Source organism: Rhinolophus hipposideros (assembly GCF_964194185.1).
Source record: "Rhinolophus hipposideros genome assembly, chromosome: 21".
Classification (NCBI taxonomy): Eukaryota; Metazoa; Chordata; class Mammalia; order Chiroptera; family Rhinolophidae; genus Rhinolophus; species Rhinolophus hipposideros.
This window is the reverse complement of record NC_138067.1, coordinates 35744892-35755130: the sequence shown is the minus strand read 5'-3', so window position 1 is coordinate 35755130 and position 10239 is coordinate 35744892.

The following is a 10239-nucleotide window of genomic DNA, read 5'->3' as shown; positions in this document are numbered from 1 at the left end:
AACTGGCTTTGTGCTTTGTGATTATATTGATTATATTACAGTTTTCCCTTTTTATTCCTTTTTTTTTTTTTTTGAGAGAGAGTTTACTGGTTATGGTAGATAATTATTTTCATCCCACCACTCATAGACTGCTTTTCAGTTCTGGGACTTATTCCCTCTCCTTCCAGAATCTAAACCCCCTCCCAGTACTAACCTCTTCTCTATGCTCTATTAATTCGGACAGTCCCACTTTTCTTTTTCTGCTCCAACCATGTCACAAAATTTAGACATCCTCTTTGCTCAAAGGCCCCTGTGTTACTTACCCACATCTGTACCTGTTTTCCTTTTTATGAGAGAGTGGGTCTTGGATTCTTGAGGACTACTTCCTCGAGAAATGACAAGTTTAAAAGTCCCATTTGCAGAGGAAGTGATGGGAGGGGCCAGGTAAATGGCAGTGGCATGGGATAAAAGGTCAGGAACAAGGTTGGTGATTGCGTTGGCACAGGATAGTTCTTGGCAAGGATCATAACTGTATTAGTGCCAACAGTAATTATTTTCCCATTTTGCCCATGTCTGTTGTCAGGATCAAATGAGATAAGATCCTGAAACCACTTTGTAACATGTAAAGCACTTTATGACTTGTTAAGTATCATTAGTGAACAAAATCACCCACATCCCATCTATGCTGTGGCAGGAAGGGCACTGGATGGAAAATTAGGACACCTGAGTCTCTTACCAGCTTGTTGATAGTGAGTAGCAAGTTTCCTTTGCCGTCAGATTGATTTACCTGTTGAATACCTACCTTTGCGAAGAATGGTTCTGTGTGCTGGGTATGTATAGGTGAACAAAATAGGCAAGTTATCCTGGAACCCACATTTAAGAGAGGAAGACAGACAATAAACAAGTAAACAAATAAATAATAATAATGAAGAAGTACTTGAGGCTAATGATGGTGGATTGAATACACCCATCTCCTTTTGGAAGCTGGAAAGCAGATGTAAGAGTGGTAACTGGTAACTGACTTGGCAGACCTATGAAAGTTGAATCTTGAGCCAGTAGTAGGAAAAGCCGAGATTCAATCAAATTTCTACTGCAGAGTCCACATAAGGCTCATGATGCAACAAGCACCTCTGGAAATGGAGGTGAAGGGCAAGCTAACATAAGGAAGATTGGTTAAAAGTTTATTTGAAAGGAATCCCCAGATCCCTTCCCCAATTTCGTGACGCAAGGCAACTGCTTCTCACCCAGGAAATGACTGGAAATGACAGGAGTTTTGTTTTCTGGAGAGGATAGCAGAGGGTCTTTGTAATGTGGGATACCAAACAGAATTGGAAGAGGGAGCAGTGTGATATAAATAGCAGATTCAAGAAATGCTGGATGTTGAGATTCCCTCCCCGCCAGCAATTTTTTCCATTTGACTCCTAAATTTCTAGCAGTCCAACTTTCACCCTCCAGGCAGGAGAACAGACGAGTTTTTTCTGGGAAATTTGATTAGCCCAAGAAGAAAAACCCTAATTATTGACATTGAAAGTTCTCCTAACTAAATGACCCAGAGGAATCACCCTTCAGTGAAGCCTAATTCATGTGTTCACAGCTTCCATTCATTATTTAGTACCTATGAAAGACAGCCTCCAAGATGGCTGCAGTGATCCCACCGCCTTGTATTCATGCGCTTGTATAATTCACTCTTTTTGAGAATGGGCTGAGCAAAAACGATGGAAGGTCACTTTGAAGATTAGGTTTATAAAAAGTCTGCCTTCCATCTTGTTCTCTCTTGCCTTCTTGCTTGCTTGCTCTGGTGGGAGCCAGCTGCCCTATGGAGAGGCCTACATGGGAAGGAACTGAGGGAGGCCTCCAGCCTACAGCCTGCGAGGAACCAAGGCCCTCAGTTCAACAGCCCTCAAAGAACTGAATCCTGCCAGCAATTGCATTTTTATTGTGAATATTTTCAAACATCAAAAGTAGAGGGAATAGTACAATAGAACCTAATTTATCCATCACCCAGATTCAACAGTTATCGAGATTTTTCCATATTTCCATTCCTTTCCTTTTCCTTTTCTGCCTTTAAAGCGAACTCTAGACATCATGTCATATTACCTTTATATACTTTTTATATATCTAAAAAAAAAAATTAGTCCCCTTCCTTCTCTTCAAGGTGAGCAACCAAGGATTACCAGATATCTGATCACAACTTCTAACATAAAGGATAGAGACCAAAAAAGGCAACAAAAAAGGCAACTCGGAGTAGGGAGGTGAGCATTCTTCAAAGAGATCAGAGTGGATATGACAACCGTAAAACAAGATTAAGAATAAAAAAAAGTGCTTGGAAATGAAAGGTGAGACACAAAGGAAAAATTAAATGGAAGGGCTGGAATATACGCTTGAGGAAATCTCACAGAAAGTAGAGCAAATGGATGGAGAGATGGAGAATGAGAGAAAAGGGAAAATTAGTTGGCCTGTCTAGGAGGTCCACTGTCTAGGAGTTCCAGAAAGAGAGAAGAGAGAAAAGGAAGGCAAGGAAATAATTACAACATGTTTTAAGAGAACTTCCCCAAACTGAAGAGTATTATTTTTCAGATTGATAGTCCATTGAGTGCCTAGCACAATGGATGAAATTTTACAATACTTGTGAGAAAGGTAAGGATCCTTCAAGCTTCCAGTGAGAAAAATATAGGCCACATACAAGGAATCAGAAATCAGAATATCTTGGGAATTTTCAACAAGCTAGAAGGCAATGTGGCAATCCCTTGAAAATTCTGAAGGATAATGATTTCCAGTCTAGAATTTCACACATTAACTGATACTGGGCTATTTATATAGCCTTTATATAAATATATTTATATAGCTATTTATATAGCCCAGTATCAGTTAAACATGAAGGTAGAATAAAGACGTTTTCTGACATGCAGAGTCTTGAAACATTTACTTTCTTTTTTTTGAAGTTTAGTGGGGTGACAATTAGTAAAGTTACATAGATTTCAGGTGTACAATTCTGTATTACATCATCTATGTATCACATTGTGTGTTCACCACCCAGAGTCAGTTCTCCTTCCATCACCATATATTTGATCCTCCTTACCCTCATCTACCACCCCTCTCCCCATTTACCCTCTGGTAACCACTAAACTATTGTCTGTGTCTATGAATTTTGTTTCTTCAATTGTTTGTCTTGTTCTTTTGTTGTTTTCAGTTTTATCTACCACATATCAGTGAAATCATATGGTTCTTAACTTTTTCTGTCTGACTTATTTCGCTCAGCATCATACTCTCAAGATCCAGCCATGTTGTTGCAAATGGTACTATTTCGTCTCATGGCAGAATTGCATTCCATTATGTATATATACCACAACTTCTTTATCCAATCATCTGTTGAAGGACACTTTGGTTGTTTCCATGTCTTAGCCACCATAAATAAAGCTGCAATGAACATTGGAGCACATATATCTTTATGAATAAATGTTTTCAGATTTTTTGGGTAGACACCCAGGAGAGAGATGAAACATTTACTTTCTAAAGAAGCTGCTAGAGGACATAAACCAAGGAAGAGAAATAAGAGCAGAAAAGCAAAAAGCCTCTCAAGAGCGTCCAGAGGCCAGCTGAATGCCTGGCATAAACTGCCACCTGTCCAGACTGGAGCAGGTCAAGAAGTAGTGGGAGAGATTTCTTCAGGAAGATGAAATCTGTATCCTACTAATATCTCTGAAGGTCTGGAGAGGAAATAAGACAATTGGCAAAGAGTTTGGGGAGGAATTAGTGGTAAGTATGTAGAAAATAAGCTAATGAAAAATAAGGTGATTATTAATTCTGGGGTAGGAGGAAAATTGTTCAGGGTAGAAAAAGTAATCATAGTTCACTATATAGAGCCCCTCTATTTACATAGCCACAATAATGCAAATATTGAGTATTGTTCTGACACAATTATGATATGAGTATATTATGAAGATACAGAGTGGGAAGGGTATGTGTGTTTATGTATTAGGGAGAGCTAAATCCTCATCTGCCATAGGGGAAAGTAACAGATAAAACCTGATATTGAAAAATGAAGGAGTACAGTAAAATAAGGAAGTTTCTTAAAGACGTGAAAGGATAAATATTTCGTTGAAAAGAGGTGAAAGCAGTTGTCTCCAGGAAGGGATAAATGACTGTAATTGGGCCAGAGGGTGAGGGATGCTGTTTTTCACAGCAAACCATTTGATTAATTAAACGAGGTGCAAGTATAACATTTATGAAAATAACAAGTAAGACAAAAATGATATCAGATAGTAATAAATGCAGTAAAGTCAGTGATTCAGGATAATGTGATTGCGTCAGAAGGAGGCAATTTGGGAGTAGGTTGAGGAGAAAGCCCTATGAGCAGATGAACTTTAAGTCACAGGTAGCCTGAAAGATGAGAATGTGGGGGAGGAGGGTTCCAGAAGAAGGGACCACCTAGTGCGCAGTGTCTCAGGCAAGAAGGAGCTTAGCAAGTTGTCGATAGCACAGAGGAGGGATGACGTGAGAAGGAGAGAGATGTAGGGGGAGATGGATGAGCCTGGGCAGGTGGACAAGTGTTAGATCATGTAGGGCCTTGCTGACTGGCCATGGAGAAGGCTTGAGATTTCATTCCTTGGGCCATGAGAAATATTTGGAGGCCTCTCAGCAGAAGAATGGAATCACAGTTCAAACAGATTGCCATCATGAATGTGTATAAACATCGGCAATGTGCTTGATACTGTTCTAAGTGTGTTATATGTACAGTATTGAGCTCATTTAATCCTCCTACTAGCAGGATGATGGAGGTGCGTTAGCCACCCCCACCCCCAGTTTTTTTTTTTTTTTCAGTGAGAAAATTAAAGCCCAGAGAAGTGAGTTGCAGCATGTAAGTCCAGATTCAGGTCCAGTCAGTACGCCGTGCTGCCTCCCTGGAGACCCCTCTGGCTGGTCCAGTGGAGGAGCAGGACTCGGTATGGTGATTGTCAACCCTCCAGGGTTCCCAAAACCCTGGAGAGCGGTAATGAAATAAAATGCCCAAATGCACTGGCATTTTTAGAAGCTTCTCAGGTGGCTCTGGAGTGCAGCCAGGGCTGAGAATCATCGGCTTGGAGGCTTTCTACGATTCCCCAGAGCGCCACGATTCTGTCCTCACACCGCCACTTCCGTTCCAGGCCAGTGGACACAGGGACAGCATGGGAGGGCTGCTGGTGACATCTCAGGCTTTTCTCAGAGCCCAGGCATCCCGCCTCTTCCCAGCCATGACATCTTGCCAGAACCTAGCTCCTCACTGGTCTCCTTCCTGCTCTCAGCACTCAGGTGTCTTGTTTCCCCTTTGCTTCCTTTCTTTCCTTAGAACTTCAAACGTCAGTCTCTACCTCCCTCAACAACTTTCTATATTAAACAACTGCACATTGCACGAATCACGTTTCCTGCCCTCCTTTTTCTGACATGTGGTAACAGATAGAGAGCGTGAGAGAGTGTGCACCTAGTTTTGAGAGGGAGTCTGGGGTCCTGGACTGGGAGTTAGAAGATCATCTCGATGAGGACTGGCACATGTCACTTTACATCTCTGAGCCTCTGCTTTTCTTGTTGTTAAGTAGGGAGAAGTTATGTGCTGTGCTTCTTATAACAAACCTTTAAGACCGCCTATGATTTGACCCCTGTTTGCTCTTCCCAGCAGTCATTAAGACCCAGTAGCCCTGGCCTTTCTCTTCCTGGTGCAAACTCAGCTTATTCAAGCCTCGTACTTGCCTTGAACCCTTTGCTGGAACATCCCCCCACTTTTTAGCATGCATGTTTCCTTTTTGTCTCTCTGGTAACAGCTCAAATGCCACATTTGAGAGGCCTTTTCAAGCCACTTATTCCAAAGTAACTGCCTACTCCCCCCACCTCAAGGTCATTTTTCACCCCTGTCTCTGCTTACTTGTGTTCACAACCCTTAGCACCACTTCAAAGTGTCTGTTTATTGATCTCCTTGTCTGCCTCTCTCACTGGATGTGAGCTGCATGAGAGCAGGGACCGTGCTGGGTCTTGAACACCTAGAACAGGGCCCAACACATAGTAGGCCTCAATAAACATTTGTGGATGCATGAATGCCTACATCTATGGATAGTTGAATGACGTAATGTCTGCTCTGGCACTTCCGAAACTCTCGACTGCTATAAACATGTATGGGTTTCTATCTAAAACCTCTAGATTTGGGAGCTGTATATTTACTTTCCTAACACTGTTTTCTTGAGGCTGATCATAGCTGGGCTGACATATGGCAGGGGACAACATTCAGGGAAAGGGAGCCTGAGATTATGATAGCGTTGTGGATAGCCCCTTCTTGGGGAAGCTGCCGGTGTACATCTGACCATGGCTGGCGTTTGCAGCATTGGCTCCCTACCCCCACCACTTGACCTCAGATTTTCTACTTTTCCAAATATTCAAAACGTTGCCAAGTGGGTCACTGGACTATTGCTTCTGAGGGCTCAGAGATCTTTGACCCAATTTCCTGGTTGATTGTGTAATTTGTAGATGAGAAATGTCCTCATTTCCTGTGACTAGAGAAAAAAGAATGAAAAGAAAAAAATGGGGTAAAAGTATCTAACCACATGAGGTAGAGAAAGCTGAAAAAAAAAAAAAGAAAAACAGAACTAACAGAAAACTGGAGCTAAGGGGTGGGGAAGTTTAAGGGAGTAGAGTTGGAATCTTGGCTGTGTGCTTTCCTTCAGATCCTCTCTGGGCTGGCTCGCCCCTGCCTTCTCTTACCACAGTGATCGCCACAAAACCACACTACCTCTGAGCTCTGGTCAGGTGAAAATTTCTGATGAAGGGGCAAAACAGCATTTTTTATAGAAAGGGGAAGTGAAATAGTCAATGCCAGGTTCCCTTTTCCTAGGTCAGGCTGAGCCAGCTCCCTCCACTCCTGTTGCCTGGTAGCAGCTCTAGGCTGCTGTCTGTGTTATTCATTAACCAGGCTCTAATATTTCTGTTTACCCATCCATCATCCTGCAGGGGATTCAGAGGAGTCCTGCAGTCTAACCAACCACCCAGATCCTCTTGGATCAGGCCCAGCCAGCTAGTGTTTATTGTGCCAGTGGCTTATACTCTATGTAGCCAGGGAGAGAAATTTTTCTCAAGTAGGATGTGATCTGTCTGCCAGTTCAGCATATGTGCTGGGAGTGCAGCTGGTGATGTTCTTGAGCTGAATTGCAAGAACTGATTATTAGCATCTCTTGAAAACCCCTGTTCAATGTCTTCACATTGGCAGAAATTGGTCTTGGTGGAATGTGTGTGCCACACAAATCAGCAAGTGTGACTACTCATGGCCTTCTGTAACCTCCACCCTCCGTGCTCCCCACCATCCTTCCCATCCCAGGAACTGGTTGTGAAACATTTTCTAGCACATCACTGGTGACATCTATTATCAAGTAGATGCATAACTTGTAAAGCCTCCTCCTTGCTATTTTGTCCTTAAATGGCCAATTCTAATAAAAAAGGAAACAGCCCCCACTTTCAGGGAACTACCAGACTGATGAAAACCCTGCATGTTTGCTAGAGTACTTTACGGTTTCTTAACTGTCATGTACATTATCTCATTAACCTAACAACCATCCCCTTCAGTGATAAGCACAGATGCCAGAGTGATTGTCTTAAAATGGAAATTAGATCATTCCACTCTCTTGCTTAAAACTCTTGAGTAGCATCCAAAGCTCTTGGAATAAATTCAAACTCCATCTGTGGCCTAAAAAACTTTGCATAGTCTGGTTTTTGATGACCTCCTTGACTTCATCTTCTATTGCTCTCTCTCCCCAGTTCACAGTATTCCAGCCCAGTGGTTCTCAAAAGTGTCGTCTCTGAACCACCAGCATCAGTGTCACTCAGGATTATTAGAAATACAAATTCTTGAGGATTTCTTGTCAAGATGGCAGAGTAGGTAAATGCTGTGCTTACCTCCTCCCACAAACACATTAAAATTACAACCAAATTATGGAACAATCAACCTGGAGAACCATCTGGAGACTAGTTGAACAGAAGTCCTATAACTAAGGATATAAAGAGGAAACCATGATGAGACTAGTAGGAGGAGTGGAGATGTGAAACACGCTTGTGCCACACCCACATATGGTGGTTGAGAATTAGGAGGGATATCTCAGCTGCGGAGGTAGCCCTGAAAAGTGAGGGGTCCCAGTCACACACCAGGCTCCCCAGCCAAGAGCACCAGTGCTGGGAAGAGGAGTTCCCACAACATCTCACTGTGAAAATCATCAGGGATTCTGTCTGTCCATCTGGGTGAGATGGAAGACTGCTGGAAACCCAGGCATTCTCTTAAAGGGCCCATGCACAGATTCACTTGCTCACAGGCACTCACCCTGGGCTCCAGTGGATGTACAGTGGCTCAGGAGGCACCACAGACATACAGGGAGAGACTCAAAGGTGAGGCTAGCTTAAGGGCAAGGGTTGGAGGGACAGCCACCTTTGTCCCTCTGTTGAGCCCTCATCCCGTGTAGCTGGTGGGTGGGTACCATCTTTCCTGTGTTGAGTCCTCTTGCCACATCAAATCGGAATCTGCATTGGCATGGTGAACTCCATTCACTCTACCCTGGTCACTCTCTGGGACCCTGCCCTACTCGCTCACCACAGGAGGCTCTTTCAGTGACAGGCAGTAGGCATTGGCCCGTGCTGCAATATTTCTTGGAGAATTCTTGGGGGTGGTCTGTAGGCCCCAGGCAGATGGCAGCTGGCCTTGGTGTGCTCTGTGCCTTTTGCTGAATGGACTCAAGCTCAGCACTGGCACCAAATCGGAATCTGCAGTAACCTGGTGAACACCACTGTCCCCACCCTGGTGACTTCCTGAGACCCTACCTCACCCAGCTCTTTCAGCGGCTGACTCTTATGGACAGCCAGCAGGCAGCAACCAGCAACAGGCCTCAGAGTGCCTTGAGCCTTTTGCTGAGCTGCCCCCGGAACTACCGCAGCTGCAGGAGAGGGAAGAACTCAGACTGCTAGAGCTCCGCTTATGGCCCACAGGGCTGAGGGGGCAGCATATAACACAGCTGAACAGCCAGCAGCCAGCAGCAGGCCTCAGAGTGCCCTGAGCCTTTTGCTGAGCTGCCCCAGGCCCAGTACTGTTGGCAGTACTGGGCAGAGACCTCGGAGCAAAGACTGAGGGAAGAAGGCTGAAAACAGTGGTTTAAGCCCTCACTGCCGAGCAGAGAATGGAAGCCTTAGGCACTAAGACTAGCCGCCCCCTCCCTACTCTCCCAGAGCTCACCCCGCTCCCACCTGCCCAGTGCTAGAAGCGGAACAGTAGCAGTGTCAGATCAAAAGAACAGGATATTTGCTGTTCTGAGAACTATGGACCGCAGACACAGATTGGCAGCCCAACTAGTTCCGGCAAAGGGGAGGGAGCTGTGGAAGCAGGACCGCCTGTGGTGGTGGTCGATGCCATTGCTCTGGGCCACCTCTCACAACTCACCTCGCACCTGGCCCCACCTATCTGGGCAGATCCCTGCAGGAGTAAACAGAACTGCTGAAACATATGGGTTCTGAATCTGGTGCAGGAAGAGCTTTGGAACTTCAAAAGCTCTCCTCATACCCACAAGGACACTGCGCCCTGTGACCCAGGCAAACTATTAACAGAGGAGAAGCCCGTCTCCCAGGGAATCCCCCCATTGTGTGAGAAGCTGGAATAGTGCAGAGAAAACATAGCAGTACCGTGTGAGAGAGAAAAAAAAGGCTGCAGTCAGAGAGAAAATAAAACATTCTACCAACAAGTACTGGAAAACAAAAGAAAGACCACTTCCTATCAACCTGTTGCAGAAGCCACTCCTGTAGATGTCTAGGAAGAGAAATAATAAATCAGTAATTGCCATGAATAACCAAGGCAACAAGACAGCTCAGAAAGAAAGTGAAAAGTCTCCAGAAAAGGAACTTAAAGATATGGAAATATGTGACTTAAATGACAGAGAATTCAAGATTGCAGTTCTGAAAAAACTCAACGAGACGCAAGAAAACACAGAAAGGCTGTTTAATGAACTAAGAAACACAATCAAAGAACAACATGAGCATTTTACGAAAGAGATTGAAATTTTATAAAAGAACCAAATAGAATTTCTGGAGATTAAGAACTCAATAGAAGGAAAAAAAAAAAAAGAACTCAATAGAAGAAATTAAGAATGAAATAACCAGCTTAGGTAGTAGAGTTGACCAGATGGAGGAAAGAATCAGTGATATCGAAGATAGAAACCTGGAAATTACACAGATGGAAGAAGAAAGAGACTTGAGACTTAAAAGAAATGA